This window comes from Salvelinus namaycush, chromosome 19 (assembly GCF_016432855.1).
Source record: "Salvelinus namaycush isolate Seneca chromosome 19, SaNama_1.0, whole genome shotgun sequence".
Classification (NCBI taxonomy): Eukaryota; Metazoa; Chordata; class Actinopteri; order Salmoniformes; family Salmonidae; genus Salvelinus; species Salvelinus namaycush.
The window spans coordinates 33,832,272-33,850,258 of record NC_052325.1 but is presented as its reverse complement, the minus strand read 5'-3'; the positions used below and the strand labels follow the sequence as shown (position 1 = coordinate 33,850,258).

Here is a 17,987-nt window from a genome sequence, read left to right as displayed (position 1 = left end):
TACAGTCAGTAGAAACATGGCAAACGATGTACTGAATCAATCTTTAGAATGTAGTTAACATATACATCTTGAATAACGTTCCAACCGGATAATTAAATCGACTTCAATTGAGAGATGGAACAGAGCTGCCTCTCACATGAACGTGCGTGTTGAATGCATGGTCACCTCATGGCACCTCATACTAAATTCTGTCTCCTTCGACCCCCCTTCACATTAGAGTAATCAGACTTAGTTCTATTGACTGCTGACATCTAGTGGAAGCCGTAGGAAGTGAAAACCCATCCATATCTCTCTTTATTTTGAATAAGAGCTTGGTTGAAAATATGGCACCCCCAGAAAAAATACAAACAGGAAGTGGAACTTCTCAGGTTTTTGCCTGCCATATGAGTACTGTTAATCTCACAGACTTAATTCAAACAGTTTTAGAAACTTGAGTGTTTTCTATCCAATACTAATAATAATATGCATATATTAGCAACTGAGACTGAGGAGCAGGCCGTTTACAATGGGCACCTTTCATCCAAGCTTCTCAATACTGCCCCTTCAGCCATAAGAAGTTAAAACTTGAGACCTCTGTGTTATTGTGTTGTGTGACAAAACTGCACATTTTAGAGTGGCCTTTTATTTTCCCCAGTTCAAGTAAAGTACCTCTTAGGTATCCCTTATGGCTAGAATCCCATTAACGGGATCGATTTGACAACATCCGGTAAATTGCAGAGCGCGAAATTCCAAAATACTAAATTCGTAATATTAAACATTCATGACGATACAAGTGTCTTACATCATTTAAAACCTTAACTTCTTGTTAATCCAGCCGCTTTGTCAGATTTCAAAAAGTCTTTACGGCAAAAGCATCCCATGCAATTATCTGAGGATAGCGCCCCGCATACAAAAGCATGAAAAACATTTTCCAACCATACAGATGGATCACGAAAGTCAGAAATAGCGATAAAATAAATCACTTACCTTTGAAGATCTTCATCTTTTTGCAATCCGAAAGGTCTCAGTTATACAATGAATGGTCGTTTTGTTCGATAAAGTCCTTCTTTATATCCCAAAAATGTCAGTTTATTTGGCGCGTTTGATTCAGAAATACACCGGTTCCAACTCGCCCAACATGCCTACAAAGGATCTAATAAGTTACCTGTAAACTTGGTCCAAACATTTCAAACAATGTTTCTAATCCAACCTCAGGTACCCTAATATGTAAATAATCGATCAAATTTAAGATGGAATAAACTGTTTCCAATACCGGAGAAAAACAATGAGGGGCGCGCTCTCATTCACGCGCACCAAAAGACTAGAGTCCACCTGAGTGACACTTAGAAAGAATATGACTACTTCTTCACTTTTCAAAAAAAAAAACATTGATCAATTTCTAAAGACTGTTGACATCTAGTGGACGCCATAGGAACTGCAATCTGGGTCCTAATAATTATGCTTTCCCATAGAAAACGATTGGAAAATCCAATGACCTCAAAAAATAATTTCCTGGATGGATTGTCGTCAGGGTTTCGCCTGCCAAATCAGTTCTGTTATACTCACATACATTATTATAACAGTTTTAGAAACTTTAGAGTGTGCTCTATCCAATATTACCATGCATATGCATATCCTAGCTTCTGGGCCTGAGTAACAGGCAGTCTACTTTGGGCACCTCAGTCATCCAATCTTCCGAATACTGCCCCCTAGCCTTAAGATGTTTTAATTATCAAGGTGTTTAATCAGCTTCTTGATATACCACACCTGTCAGTTGGATGGATTATCTTGGCAAAGGAGAAATGCTCAATAACAGGGATTCTAAACAAATTTGTGCACACAATTTGAGAGAATTACAATTTTTTTGCATTAATAACATTTCTGGGATCTTTTATTTCAGCTCATGAAACATGGGTCCAACACTTTACAATTTGCATTTATATTTTTGTTCAGTAATACAATGGGAGTGTCACGCCCTGATCTGTTTCACCTGTCTTTGTGCTTGTCTCCACCCCCCTCCAGGTGTCGCCCATCTTCCCCATTATCCCCTGTCTATTTAGACCTGTGTTCTCTGTTTGTCTATTGCCAGTTCGTCTTGTTTGTCAAGCTTACCAGCTTTCGTCCTGTCAGCTCCTGTCTTTTCCCAGCCTCTCTTTTTATCATCCTCCTGGTTTTTGACCCTTCCCTGTCCTGACCCTTTACCCGCCTGCCTGACCATTCTACCCGTACCTGAGCCTGCCTGCCTGACCATTCTACCCGTACCTGAGCCTGCCTGCCTGACCATTCTACCCGTACCTGAGCCTGCCTGACCATTCTACCCGTACCTGAGCCTGCCTGACCATTCTACCCGTACCTGAGCCTGCCTGACCATTCTACCCGTACCTGAGCCTGCCTGACCATTCTACCCGTACCTGAGCCTGCCTGACCATTCTACCCGTACCTGAGCCTGCCTGACCATTCTACCCGTACCTGAGCCTGCCTGACCATTCTACCCGTACCTGAGCCTGCCTGACCATTCTACCCGTACCTGAGCCTGCCTGACCATTCTACCCGTACCTGAGCCTGCCTGACCATTCTACCCGTACCTGAGCCTGCCTGCTTGACCATTCTACCCGTACCTGAGCCTGCCTGCCGTCCTGTACCTTTGCTCCTACTCTGGATTATCGACCCATTCCTGCCTTGACTTGTTGTTTGCCTGCCCCTGTGGTTACAATAAACATTGTTACTTCACACAGTCTGCACTTGGGCCTTACATTGATTTGTGATAGGAGTATGTCAGTTACTTCTCCCATCCGTCAACTGATGCAGTATGCAGATGATGTATCATTGCCAATAATGTCTATAAACTCTGCAGTGGAGGCTGCTGAAGGGAGGACAGCTCATAAAAATGGCTGGTATGGCGCTAATGAAATGGGATCAAACATATAGAAACCATGTGTTTGATACCATTCCACTAATTTCGCTACCACCATTACCACGAGCACGCCCTCCCCCCGTCCTCCCCAACCAACCTCCTGTGAAACCCTGGATTGCTGACGCTATGTATTGTCCAATGAGAGGCTTTGAAGCCACCGGTTGGCAGTGGTGTAAAGTACTTTTGTAAAAATACTTTAAAGTACTACTTAAGTAGTTTTGGGGGGTATCTGTACTTTACTTTATTATTTATATTGTTGACAACTTTTACCTTTACTTCACTACATTCCTAAAGAAAATAATGTACTTTTTACATTTACCCTTACACCCAAAAGCACTCATTACATTTTGAATGCTTAGCAGGACAGGAAAATAGTCCAATTCACTCACTTATCAAGAGTACATCCTCTGATCTGACAAACTCACTAAACACACATGCTTAATTTGTAAATTATGTCTGAGTGTTGGAATGTGCACTTGGCTATCCATATATTAACAAAAACAAGAACATTGTGCTGTCTGGTTTGCTTAATATATGCAATTTTAAAGGATTTATACTTTTACTTTTGATTCTTAAGTATATTTTTGCAATTACATTTACTTTTGATACTTACTTGAGTCATTTTCTATTAAGGTATCTTTACTTTTACTCAAGTATTACAATTGGGTACTTCTTCCACCACTGCCGGTCGGCCATATTGGCACTCCTCAGAAAAGCAGTCCTCAATAGCAGTGGTTCTCAAACCTCTACTCGGGGACCCTTCGACGTTACACAATTTAGCCCTGATCTAGCTCACCTGATTCACATATTCAAGGGCTTGATGATTAGTTGATAAGTTGAATCAGGTGTCCTAGCTCTGGAATAGATCAAATACAGTACATGGAACAGGTAGGGAATCCCGAGGAGAGGTTTAAGAACCACTGCTCCATAGGAATGAATGGAATTCTACAGTATTTCATTTAAATGTTCAAGGACAAAATTTTATTTAAGTTAAAAAAAAGAAGTGAAATGGGGACAGTAGCATTCGTACTTTCTATATACAGTACAAGTCAAAAGTTTGAGTAGGACACACCTACTCATTCAAGGGTTTTTCTTAATTTGTACAATTTTCTCTTGGCATTCTCTCAACCAGCTTTAATAATTGTCATAAGTCACCAAAGGCCATAGCACAGTAAAAGGCTGTCATACCCATCAGTATTAGGTGTAAAATGAAAATGGCCTTATGAAACACATTCTATCCTTTATATTTACTGTATCTCAATGCAAGCAGGTCCGTTTTATTGCCATTCTTTAGCTCGTTTCCTCATGATTTATTCTGTGAGACAGTGGGATTCGACAGGGAATGTATATCATGGCGAAAGAAGAGGATAAAGTCCACCAGAAAAGCACAATCTTCCTCCACCTGCTGTTAGACAACGTGTAAAAGTCCCCCAAAAAACTGCGGGTTTGACAACATACCCGATGACTGCGCCCGTATATCCATCCGTTGCATCACTCATTCCTGGGTGTTTCTTGACAGTCTAGGCTAACAACACCTCTATAGGCTCGTCTGTAAACATGGCAGGAACACAAACTGCTCAAATTCCAACCATAACAGGACTGGGGTGGACTGAGTGTGAATGTAACATTTTTATATGGTCATGATCTATAAATTTTATAGTATCGTTAATAATGTGCCTGAGAGGGGCTTTTAAGAGGGGGAATCTATGTGTGGGCAGTGGCGACCCGTCATTCAGGGCAGGTGGGGCAGAGCTCCACCTTTCTAGCAAAATAATTATAAATAATACAAATAATAATATTTTTTTGGGGGGGGTGCCTGTTTTACATTTTATTTTGGCATTAATACATGTCACATACGTTTGCAAACAACGTAAAAATAAATAAAATGTTTTTGTTAATAAGGCTGCAAGCAAACTTCATCTGTTTTTTGCTTTCTTGAGTAAGGCAGTTCCGAAATGCAGGTGTTTCAGCCTAGCTCAGTGCTTTCTGTGGTGGTGGGGCAGTCAGCGGAAAATACGGAGCGTAGGGGTAGGTAATGTTCTCTAGTTGCGCGGTGACTGGCTCAGCGTTCTGTCACTCAAGGGGATACTACTTCACTGCCAAATCTACTTCACCGCCAAAGCCATTCAAAAGCGAATGTGTAAGGCCGTTCAAAAACGTTGTACTTCTGATCCTCTTGATTTCTCCCCTCTCTCTTTGAGGATCATAAGTACAACATTTGGCAAACTGCTGTGGAAAAAAGAGCCTGGCTCTTTCAAGTTCTTCACGGGATAGAGGATATCGAGTCAGAGTAAAGAAAGTGCAGATTGTAAAAATTGACCAAATGTTCTCTTCGTGACACAGCTGGGAGATGGCGGAGGCCAAATTCTGATTTGATCTCCACAGGGCTGCTGGCTCGGGTTTGCAATGTCATCGGGCTTCAAAGTGCTCCGCTGTGTCCTCCACAGAGAGAGCTGTGTTGAACTCCTGTCAATAGTTGTCAAATTGCAATCGCTCCACCTCATACATGTTACAAATCACCAGCTGGTCAGAAAGATCTCCCCTCTGTTGGAAACTCTACTGGGCCTCTGAAAAAGTGCGATTCCCAATGTGAGTATTGAGTGCACTGCTCTTTTGAACCCGGGAAATTAGTTAGACTGGTTTGTGGATGAGTTACGAGTTTGAGGATGTTTCATAATTGTCAGTGACTATTTAGGACTTTTTTTACTGACATAGGGCTGGATTCAATATCTATCGCTGAAGTATCCCGGAAGAGCCACGTTAACATTTACCTTGGATGCAGACTCTGCGAATGCGGGAACAGCCAGCCCTAAATACACTGAGTGTATAAAACATTAAGAACACCAGCTCTTTCCATGACATAGACTGACCAGGTGAATCCAGGTGAAAGCTATGATCCCTTATTGATGTCACTTGTTAAATCCACTTCAATCAATGTAGATGAAGGGGAGGAGACAGGTTAAATAATTACTTTTAAGCCTTGAGTCAATTGAGACATGGATTGTGCATGTGTGCTAATTCAGAGGCTGAATGGGCAAGAAAAAACATTTAAGTGCCTTTGAACGGGGTATGGTAGTAGGTGCCAGGCGCACCGGTTTGAGTCAAGAACTGCAACGTTGCTGTTTTTTCATGCTCAACAGTTTCCCGTGTGTATCAAGAGTGGTCCACCATCCAAAGGACATCAAACCAATTTGACACAACTGTGGGAAGCATTGAAGTCAACATGGGCCAGCATCCCTGTGGAACGCTTTTGACAGATTATAGAGTCTATGCCTCAACGAATTGATGCTGTCCCGAGGGGAAAAGGGGTGTAGAAACTCAATATTAGGAAGCTGTTCCTAATGTTTGGTATACTCCATGTATGTTTCAACATCCCAGAGACCAGTTCTAGTCCATGGACTGAAGGTTGAGTACACACATCTATGAACTTAACGCAGCTAGAACTACAGGAATATTAGTACTTTATAAACCTCTTTACTCCCAAGTGTTGTTACACTATTTAATTAGATTTTACTAGGCAAGTCAGTTAAGAACAAATTCTTATTTACAATGACGGCCTAGGAACAGTGGGTTAACTGCCTTGTTCAGGGGCAGAACAACAGATTTTTACCTTGTCAGCTCGAGGATTTGATCTAGCAACCTTTCAGTTACTGGCACAACACAACCACTAGGCTACCTGCCGCCCCACTAGGTGTGCATAAAAGATAGCAATATACAGTATTGTAGGTAATTATTTGTTATAATACTGTTTTAACACCCAGTCCCTCCACGGCCAATAAACTGCTAGTGCTTAACACGAGCTGCACTATATCCCATATTTTGAGTTGTTACCAGATTACCATGGATGGTTTAAAGAGAATGGGTTTCTGCATCATCAAGGGGGGTACTATATGGAATTGTTTTAAGAAGGTCATACAAGGATCATTTAGCTATTTGATTTGGAATTTTAAGACCCCTTGAAGTATCCCCCCCCAAAATTAAAAAAAATATGTTTTATGAAAATGTTTTTGGGCCATACTACTATTATCCCATACGAACGCATTGAACAACAGATTCACTAGAAGGAGCAGATAGTCCTCTCCAAAAATCTAAAGGAGTTTGTTCTGAATTGTCTGTTCTATATCTGAGAGATGTAATAAAGATTAGAAAACATTTGTAAAAAATACTTTTCTGAAGAGTCTCCATATATACTTCCATACATTTTTTCAACTGGTACCAGGAGACCTTCAGACGAGTCTTGCGAGAAGACAGATTTTTGGGATGTCACATGGTCTGACAAACACTGCTCTAACTTTGTCACCTTTCACCACAGATGCTGAAGTGCGACATAGGCGGATGAGGTAGATTGAGAAGCATCCAATGCAAAAAAAAAAAGGTATCTCTAACTTAAATTGACCGGTTTTTATAAAGTTGTTTGTTTAGTGTTAGTCTATAGTAAAAGGTGTGTATGCTACTTGATGTATGTCTTCATGTTGAGGCATAACTCCCCAGAGGACTTATGTAGTGTTGTTAAAACTTGAGATAAAACTGCTCTCTCCCAGTAAGCTTCTGATGTGGATATCTGCCACATTTTTACCCAAACCCAATGCCATGAGCCCTAGGACTGAATTCAAGTCTCAATCACTTACTTTTCTTCTTTAAGTGGCTTTGATTCTAAGGCAGGCCATCTTTTACATACAGTATATACTGTACAATCTATATCCTCCTTTATTTTTCTCCCTCTCTCATTCCCCGTCACTCTAGAATCACAGACTTGTGTTTTGTCTGGCCGAAGCCCTAGCATTTCTCCTGAGGTTGGGACCAATCACAAGGTCTTGGGTTGTTCTTAAAAATAACCTTATGGTTCTATTCCCTCCACCGACAGGCACTTGATCCCTTGATGTCTGCAGACATGGCCAAGTGCACATGGTCCATGTAGCCTACACACTTTCTCTACTCCTTGTTCCATCTGTGTCACACACCCATTGACATATTTGGGTTGGTAATTAAGAAATACGAACCAAAGCAAGGTATAAGATGAAAGGTCTGACTTTGGTGTGTGAGATAGTTGTGAGCCAAATCCTTTCGCACGAGAGCCTTGAGGAACTGGCATTGGTGGTAGTAGAAAAGAAAGGCAACTGCCAGAGACGTTCCCAATGGCAAGACAGACATTTTGGGCCTAGATTGAGGTGCACTTGCGTTATATTCCGTGCAGGAACATGTCATCATTTGAAAGGGGATCGTGTTGAAGTGGGGACTCTAATGGAACCACACCTTATCTAAACAAAGTACCCCATTTAGACATTGGCGTTTAAACACATTCCTTGCTGAAAAAGAGGGAGTCTTGAAGTTTGAATAGCCCCATCATTAAAGTGATTTGATGAAGCAGAAGAAAAACTCAAGAAAAAAATGAATAAATCTGCTGAAGGAAAATATGACCGTCCCAAAATATGACTTCAAATGAATGTCACTCCAGTAATTGCGATGAATAAATAATGAGTGATTGAGACAGGACAGAGTCAAGTACACAGGGATAGGGTTACAGAGTGCAAGGTCTGGCACATTTCATGGGAATACAGAGGAGGGGGGAAAGTATGAGACAGTGTTTGCAGTCCTGTATGGCTTCTTAAAACCAACACTGTAATTGTTTATCTGGGCAGAGCATAACAGAGACATACATATGTAATTTGTCGCCAATGCAATTTGCATTTCTGCTTTGTCCGATCACTTTTTCCCCTCTCTTCGACTTCTGGAAATATCCACAATGATACATGCAGTATAGCAACAAGTTGTTATGGCGGTTGATACTACCTACGTGCACAGTTGTCAGAAAAATACTGCTTTAATTTAGGTAATATTTCACATTTAAATGTACAGTATCATAACCTTTATATTGTGGAACATCAGAGATTAAACAAAGGGTAGGACTATATCAACAATGGGTCACAACATTTGGTTGGTTTATAAGAGTGTAGCAGGTGTCACTAACAAGGTACAGTGCTGGAGGATGCCAGGAGAATGCTACCTGCTCGAAAACATAGTGCCAACATTAAAGTTCGACGGAGGATGAATAATGGTCTGGGGCTGTTTTTCATGGTTCGTGCTCGGCCCCTTAGTTCCAGTGGAGTGAAATCTTAACTCTACAGCATACATTGACATTCTAGACGATTCTGTGCTTCCAACTTTGTGGTAAGTTTGGGGTAGGTCTTTTCCTGTTTCAGCATGACAATGCCCCTGTGCACAAAGCGAAGTCCATACAGAAATGGTTTGTAGAGATCAGTGTGGAAGAACATGACTGGCCTGCACAGAGCCCTGATCTCAACCCCATCAAACACCTTTGGGATGAATTGGAACGCCGACTGTGAGCCAGGCCTAATCGCCCAACATCAGTGCCCGACCTCACTAATGCTCTTGTGGCTTAATGGAAGCAAGTCCCCCGCAGCAATGTTCCAACATGTTCCAACATGTAGCGGAAAGCATTCCCAGAAGAGTGCATGCTGCTATAGCAGGAAAGGGGGTACCAATTCCATATTAATGCCCATGATTTTGGAAAGAGACGTTTGACGAGCAGGTGTCCACATACTTTTGGTAATGTAGTGTAGCTGGCTTATACAAGTATTGTCACGCCCTGGCCTTAGTTATCTTTGTTTTCTTTATTATTTTAGTTAGGTCAGGGTGTGACATGGGGAATGTATGTGTTTTTGTAGTGTCTAGGGGTGTTGTATGTGTATGGGGCAGTGTCTAGTGTAGTTGTCTAGGTAAGTCTATGGTTGCCTGAAGGGTTCTCAATCAGAGACAGCTGTCATTCATTGTCTCTGATTGGGAGCCATATTTAAGGCAGCCATAGGCATTAGGTTAATGTGGGTAATTGTCTATGTTGTACGTTTGATGCTTGTGTATGCACTTACGTCATTAGCTTCACGTTTGTTGTTTGTAAGTGTTTAGTTCGTGGTTCATCTTCGTCTAATAAAAGAAGATGTATTTTTCTCACGCTGCGCCTTGGTCCACTCTCTCACCTCAAGACGACCGTGACAAGTATACAGACTTCCCCTGTGAGTCAGTGTGATCTTTTCATACACAGATGTAGAATCTTAATTTAAGCCAGTTTGCTACAGCAGGAAAATAATCGTGGAGCAACAGGAAATGTGAATTATTATGTGGATTATAAAGTATGGACATCTTTTTGTAAGGGTTGATACATTTTTGGTTAGGGCAAATCAAGTCTGATATTTTAGAGTGGAAATTACAAACATTAGAAGCCATTTTAAACCTTGACTACATTACAGGTTTGCATTTCCAGCTGTGATGGAAAATTCTCAGGAAAAAAAGAGTGATCAAATTAAGATCCTCATCTGTAATAGAGGAAATATGAGAGAAAAGACTGTAGTGAGCGTGACAGGCCCAAATATAATTGGGGAAATGTTAGCCATCGGCAAGGAGCAGTTAAGTAGTAAAACCACAATGCATCTGAATGGAAATCGGCATGGAGCCGTTTAAACATTGCCTTGTCAGTAATTTATGGCTTTCTCTCCTCAGGAGGATCCAAACTTGGCATACTGCATCCCTCTTTCAGTCTGCGCCGCGTTGCTCATGGAGCAACATGCACGCAAAGACACAAACAATCACTAGTTAATTTCTCAGGGTCAAAGAAACATAGATAGAATTTCGTCCAAGCAAGCAGAATATTTATTGGAGATGGAAAGAGAGTGGTGGGAGGGTTGGAAGGCAACAAGATGTAAATGTTTTGATGGTTAACAGGCTTTTAGTGGAGCAGCACTTCCAGATGGCAAGAGTCCAATTTCATCAGTTTACACCTGGATTTGACTTGGTGATTATCTGAATGTTTAGATACAATATACAGTACCAAACAAATTTCTAATTTACTTTTAGCTCACAGTGAAGTTCATTGCACTGTTATGAGCATGTTACTGTGGTAGACTTGGAATATGTAGTTTGTGATATGATATTGCTCTACATTCTGTCAAATCTGGGTGTCCAGAACCAAATAATATGTTCATATTGATGCCACAGGAATGTTTATCTTAGGTACTTCATTTTAATTGGCATACTGACAACACAGTATACAGATACAGTATAATGCCAGCATTCAATATCACCAATAGTACATTATCGTGTATATCCCTTCTGTAGGCCTTTACACTCTGACCCGTACACAGGTTGAAAATTGCAGATTTGGACACTGATAAGCGACTAAATTGATACGCAGTGGCTGTACAGTAACATGCTATACATGACGTCAGAGCTCAGGATCTCTGCTTCACAGCTCTGTATGGGGATGATGGACAGCCATTCTGAACTTGAGCAAGAAGTTGACCCCAACCCTCCCAATAATGTTGCAACTTTTGCAAATGTTTTGTTGTCTGAGTGAGGGAAATGCTGTACATTACGAGGAAGCCAAACACCTGTGAGACCAAATGTGCACTTCACCTTTCCATATCATAAAACTCATGTAACATACAGTGTCAATGTTTATGATAACTATGTTTGATGTACAGTTACAAGATGACATGGCCTTGTGAAAGCCTAACACTGTAAGTTCATATTTTATAATTTAGCTAGTAGCTTTCAAATTATGCCCACCTGACCCAGATTGCGATTTAAAAAGGACAATTTTGGGATTGCGTAAACAACAACAGTAATTGTGTAAAGGCGGGGATGCAGGGCTGTGTTCCAAACAAAACAACTACACGTTTGCTTGCTCTAGTTCCTCAATGGCACAGCTAGGAGAGCTTAAAAAAAGCACCTTTATAAATGAAGACTATTCTTTGAACTGTGCATTGGAGAGTTGTGTGGCCACTTGGAAACACTAGTTAGACCTCTCACTCAAACCATTGTCATTTTTTGGTCTTATGTTGCATGTATCCAACATTTCCAAGAATATTCTTATCATGTTACTGAGTATTTTCAGAATTTGTTATCGACAAATGCAGCGAAAATTCCAGTTAATGTAAAATGCACATAAAATCAACAGTGTAATGTTTGGATTCAGTCTTTGTGTCAGGTGAACTGTTGTGTCTTCACCTTCAGTCTAATAATTTTCTCATAATCTCCAAATGATTACGTTTTAATTGCTACTATGGTTATGCATATGCTTTACATATTTCTTCTGTAATTTAGCCCTGACCATACAGGCCATTTCCCACGAGTGTAAGGGGTTAAGGAGAGCCTAACACACTAATGTTCTGCTTGTCATTCATCTGGACTTAAATGCACATTCAAATGAGCTGTAACAATTTCAGAAATATTGTCATTAATTTGAACTTTCCTCAACAAATCAGCAAACATGCAGTGTGACTGTTTTTAATCGTTATTTAAAGTCAATACATGAACTGTGGATACAATGCATCAAAGGCAGTGAAAATGAAATTTGATCCTCCAATTTTACATTTGTATTATATGTCATTAGATGACCATTGTATTTAGCTATTATAATTAAAGCAACCGTCTTTCATTTGTTTTCAGCCAAACAGCAGACCCGCCACTTGGTTTTCTACAAAGCTGAGGAGACTGGAGAAATGTAACCATGGGGTGGTAGGAAGGTTCTTCTAAATCATTTTATATTCATGAAAAAAATGTTTGGGGCATCTGTAAAAAAAGCTTGTCCGGAGAAGACAAGGTGAGCGCTACCATCAGTCCTGTGTCATGCTAACAGTAAAGCATCCTGAGACCATTCATGTGTGGGGTTGCTTCTCAGCCAAGGGAGTGGGCTCACTCACAATTTTGCCTAAGAACACAGCCATGAATAAAGAATGGTACCAACACATCCCCTGAGAGCAACTTCTCCCAAACATCCAGGAACAGTTTGGTGACGAACAATGCCTTTTCCAGCATGATGGAGCCATAAGGCAAAGTGATAACTAAGTGGCTCGGGGAACAAAGCATCAATATTTTGGGTCCATGGCCAGGAAACTCCCCAGACCTCTATCCTATTGAGAATTTGTAATCAATCCTCAAGAGGCAGGTGGACAAACAAAAACCCACAAATTCTGACAAACTCCAAGCATTGATTATGCAAAAATGGGCTGCCATCAGTCAGGATGTGGCCCAGAAGTTAATTGACAGCATGCCAGGGCGGATTGCAGAGATCTTGAAAAAGAAGGGTCAACACTGCAAATATTGACTCTTTGCATCAACGTCATGTAATTGTCAATAAATGCCTTTGACACGTATGAAATGCTTGTAATTATACTTCAGTATTCCATAGTAACATTTGACAAAGATATCTAAAGACACTGAAGCAGCAAACTTTGTGAAAATTAATATTTGTGTCATTCTGAAAACTTTTGGCCACGACTGTACTTAGAACAGTTGAGATTACATAAATGCTAACAGTGTTAGGTTGGTGCAAATGCTATTCACCATCACAAAAAGTTGTGGAGGCCCTACTCTCGAGGCATGGCAAATGTAGAAAACCTGACAAATTATTTTGGAAAAAGATTTTGTGCATGTGCTGCTTTTTCATGGAGCAGCGTGCTACATGGGGTATGTACTGCACACTCTTAATCCCTATGGTGTTTCAGAGAAATAAAGAGAGTAGTATTAGCTGTGGCAGGGAACTATGAAGTAGACAGCACTGAGAACCTGGATTCTACATCAAAGGGAGACTGGCATGGGTCTACAGTGGACCTCTGATTGGTAATCGTTTGCACATGCAAAAAAAACAACCAACAACAACCTTTTAATGGATCCTCGAAGAACCTTTTGGGGTACATTTCTTTATTAACCCCCCCTATTGTTATTATAAGTAATAATAATACGCATAACAAAAACACAATATTTTAGTTGTCAGTGTTTATTATGATTTTAGTGGCAAAGTAGAATAAATAAATCTAAATATGAGGTAAATTCTCAGTCCAATGGGTTTATCCTCTGGCGTGTTGATGTTAATGTGTTGATGTTCTCTGTATCCATAGACAGAATGATTTTGCACTGCATGTTGAGCAAACAGGTTTCCTGTTATATTAATTAATCAGCGGTGTAGGGAGTGTCTGTGAATCAAAAAAATAGTCATTATACAAATGTTTAACAAAACATGCATACGACAGTATTGATACCTTGGTTTGTGTGGTAAATGTGAATTTAAAAAAATGTGATGATGGTTTTCATACACATACCTTGTCCATAATGTAGAGGCTTATGGGATATTTATTGAAGTGGTAAGGGAGGAGGATGGTACACACCATTACCGATTGACATATCTTTGTATGCCTCCTCATCTGTGTACCTGCAGACACACACAAAAGTGAGCAGTTCAGTCATCTGTACCCAATACAGCTAGCCTTCAACATATTCTTATAGCATTCATATTCTTACCTCTTTGTTGATTGGTATCCATTGAATTGTCCTTTTTCTGTTTAGAAAGATTTGCACAACTGTGTAAAGATAGATGGTATCATCATAAAACAATATCAATTTAGATCAAATAAGGGACAAATCTTACCTTAAATTGAGGAGATCTTTACATTTTTTCAGTTAACCTCACTAGGGTATGTGGGACGCTAGCATCCCACCTCGTCAACAGCCAGTGAAACTGCAGGGCGCCAAATTCAAAACAGAAATCCCATAATTAAAATTCCTCAAACATACAAGTATTTTACACCATTTTAAAGATGCACTTGTTGTAAATCCAGCCACAGTGTCCGATTTCAAAAAGGCTTTACGACGAACGCACACCAAACGATTATGTCAGGTCAGAGCCAAGTCACAGAAAAACACAAAACCATTTTTCCAGCCAAAGAGAGGAGTCACAAAAAGCAGAAAGAGATAAAATGAATCACTAACCTTTGATAATCTTCATCAGATGACACTCATAGGACTTCATGTTACACAATACATGTATGTTTTGTTCGGTAAAGTTCATATATATATATCCAAAAATCTCAGTTTACATTGGCGCGTTATGATCAGTAGTTCCAAAACGTCCGGTGATTTTGCAGAGAGCCACCTCAATTTACAGAAATACTCATAATATACATTGCTAAAAGATAAAACTGTTATGCATGGAATTTTAGATCCACTTTGTCACGTTCACCGTCTTCAAACTCCCTGTCATAGACGAGCCAAGGCGCAGCGTTCATGTAATTCCACATTTCTTTTAATCGTAGTGAAACCTTCACAAAAAGAACAAGTAAACAGAAACAAACGTGACGCAACCGTGGCGCACACAAACACACACAGAAAATAAATAATTACCCACAACATTAGGTGGGAAAAAGGCAGCCTAAGTATGATTCCCAATCAGAGACAGCGATAGACAGCTGCCTCTGATTGGGAACCACACTCGGCCAAAAACAAAGAAATAGAAAACATAGAATGCCCACCCAAATCACACCCCGACCTAACCAAATAGAGAAATAAAACGTCTCTCTAAGGTCAGGGCGGGACACACTTCTCCTTAATGCAACCGCTGTGTCAGATTTCAAAAAAACTTTACGGAATAAGCACACCATGCAATAATCTGAGTACAGCGCTCAGACACAAGCAGAAGCCAGAAATAGCATTATAAAATATTCACTTACCTTTGATGATCTTCATCAGAATGCACCCCCAAGAATCCCAGTTCCACAATAAATGTTTGATTTGTTCGATAAAGTCCATAATTTATGTCCAAATACCTCATTTTTGTTTGCGCGTTTAGTACACAATCCAAACTCACGAGGCGAGAGCAAGTCCAGGCGAAAGTTCAGACAAAAGTCATATTACAGTTCGTAGAAACATGTCAAACGAAGTATAGAATCAATCTTTAGGATGTTTTTATCATAAATCTTCAATAATGTTCCAATCGGAGAATTCCTTTGTCTGTAGAAATGCAATGGAACGCAAGCTAACTCTAACTCGAACGCGCGTGGTCAACTCATGCCACTCTGGCAGACCTCTGGCTCATTCAGCTCCCATTCCCCCCTCCTTCATAGTAGAAGCATCAAATAAGGTTCTAAAGACTGTTGACATCTAGTGGAAGCCTTAGGAAGTGCAATATGACCCCATAGACACTGTATATTCGATAGGCAATGACTTGAAAAACTACAAACCTCAGATTTCCCACTTCCTGGTTGGATTTTTTCTCAGGTTGTTGTCTGCCATATGAGTTCTGTTATACTCACAGACATCATTCAAACAGTTTTAGAAACTTCAGAGTGTTTTCTATCCAAATCTACTAATTATATGCATATTCTAGCTTTTATGGCTGAGTAGCAGGCAGTTTAATTTGGGCACGCTTTTCATCCAAAATTCCGAATGCTGCCCCCTACCCTAGTGAAGTTAAGTGCCTGCACCTGCTGTCCTTTCAAATTCAAATCCAAATATTTCAGTTGGGCAGTTAGGTTTCTGCAAGAACCTCCACCAACTAAGGAGGTTCCTCGATGAAGCCCACCTCCTATGGATTCTTGGAAGAACATTTTGTGGGCAATTTCCAGTGCCAAGAACCCTAAGGTTCTTCAAAGAACTTTGAGGAGCTTAGAACCCTTACTTTTTAGAGTGTGAGGTGGAATGTTATTTATATCATAAATCATCGAATTGTAGAATACAATGGGGCCTGAAACAATGCCTTGATGTACACCAGATGAGATGGTACTGGATCTAATAAGGCATTTCCTATGGCATCATATGCAGTTGGAGAGGTAGGATGTAAAGCAGCTTAGAACAGTACTGTCAAGGTCTATGTGATCTCTCATTTAGGTGAACAGCAAAGCAGCAGTGGTGTAACAGGTGTCCAAACTCAGTGCGGTGGAAAATCTTGATAGTGCATAGATCAAGTGTTTTAGCTATTGACAATCTTTCACATAAAATGTAGTTCATGGATTTAATAAGTAACAAAGCAGGAGTAAAGAACAAAGATCTTACAGGCTATATGCCTGATATACTATCAAATAACTGTCAGTATCAGAGACATTTTACAGCAGAGATACTGTATCTGTTCTATCTTTGAATTCCATGGGCCACATGGTGTGATTCCATAGGCTTTGCCTTTTGTTCCAGAACCATAAAATATCAATATGATGCATTGACGTTAGAATAAATGTGGAGCCCACATATGGACTAACAGTTGAACACCAAGCAGTCCTTTTAAGGATTGCCCAAGATCTCTTGGCTATGTTCAGATTCCAGACACACATGCATACCTTCACATCTTCACTCTCTCCAGCACACTTGCCACACATGTATTATGCAAGTAGTGTGCACATGTATATGCACACACACACACACACATGCATGCATGCACGCACACACTCTCTCTCACTCATCGTCATGGCAACTAATTTCCTAACAACATAAGGTCAACTCTTCAGTAGCTAAGCTAACCCCCATCATCCATCCCCCACAACCCTTTCATGGCCTGCTCTCTCAGGCCATGGTTGTGTGATTGTGGGAGGGGGAGAAACTGTCATATTTTCCTTCTTACTCGCATCTCCCCACAGCTGGACACAGCGTTCCCAGTTCCATTAGGCCGCAGCTGTGACTGTGAGCCAACCAGACACCTGGATCTGACAGCTGAACACTGCGCTCAGCAGAGGAGAGATACGGATGGCCCCTGTTAGTCAAGTCTTTGACTGGAATTCCCTTTCTTTGGGTCAGTCAACAGAGTTTCTTGTTACAGTACACCATTTCCAATCAGAATGTGTCACTGCTGTAGTGCTTGATTTCTGAATTGTTTCTGTATTCTATCAAAATTACACATGGATTTTTTAGCCCATATTTAAAAATGTTATGTTCTTCAAGTGTCTGCAATCATGTGGCACTCTATTGTATTTTTGTAGGTATACTACATTATTTGCTTTGTTCTCATTGAGGCAATTCTTTAAACCAAATCATTGAGGTTACTCAGTAAATTGTGATGGGCCCTCAATATGAAATGCATGCATGGGCCTTTGGATCTAATAAGTGTTTGCTAGAGTTAATAAATACATGACAACAGTAAGTGCTCAGGCTGTAGACACACAAAAGCTTTTATATTAACTATAGTGTCCCACCTAAAAATCTAATTTTGTATAATTGTCCATTATTCATGCAAGTCTTTATGAGTGTCAATGGCACTTAAACAGGACTTAATTTGAAAAGGGGTAATGGTGTTCCTCATTTATTGCCTGGGTGTATTTGA

At 40.4% G+C, this 17,987-nt stretch overlaps 1 long non-coding RNA gene across 1 annotated transcript; it reads right to left on the bottom strand.

The window, feature by feature from the left end:
* Positions 1-13,697: 13,697 nt before the first annotated feature.
* On the bottom strand, positions 13,698-14,362 carry LOC120063892. The gene is made up of 4 exons (XR_005478556.1): positions 14,334-14,362; positions 14,207-14,243; positions 14,008-14,117; positions 13,698-13,881 (listed from the first exon to the last, which is right to left on the bottom strand). It is a non-coding gene; the product is annotated as an uncharacterized LOC120063892 (long non-coding RNA).
* Positions 14,363-17,987: the final 3,625 nt, after the last annotated feature.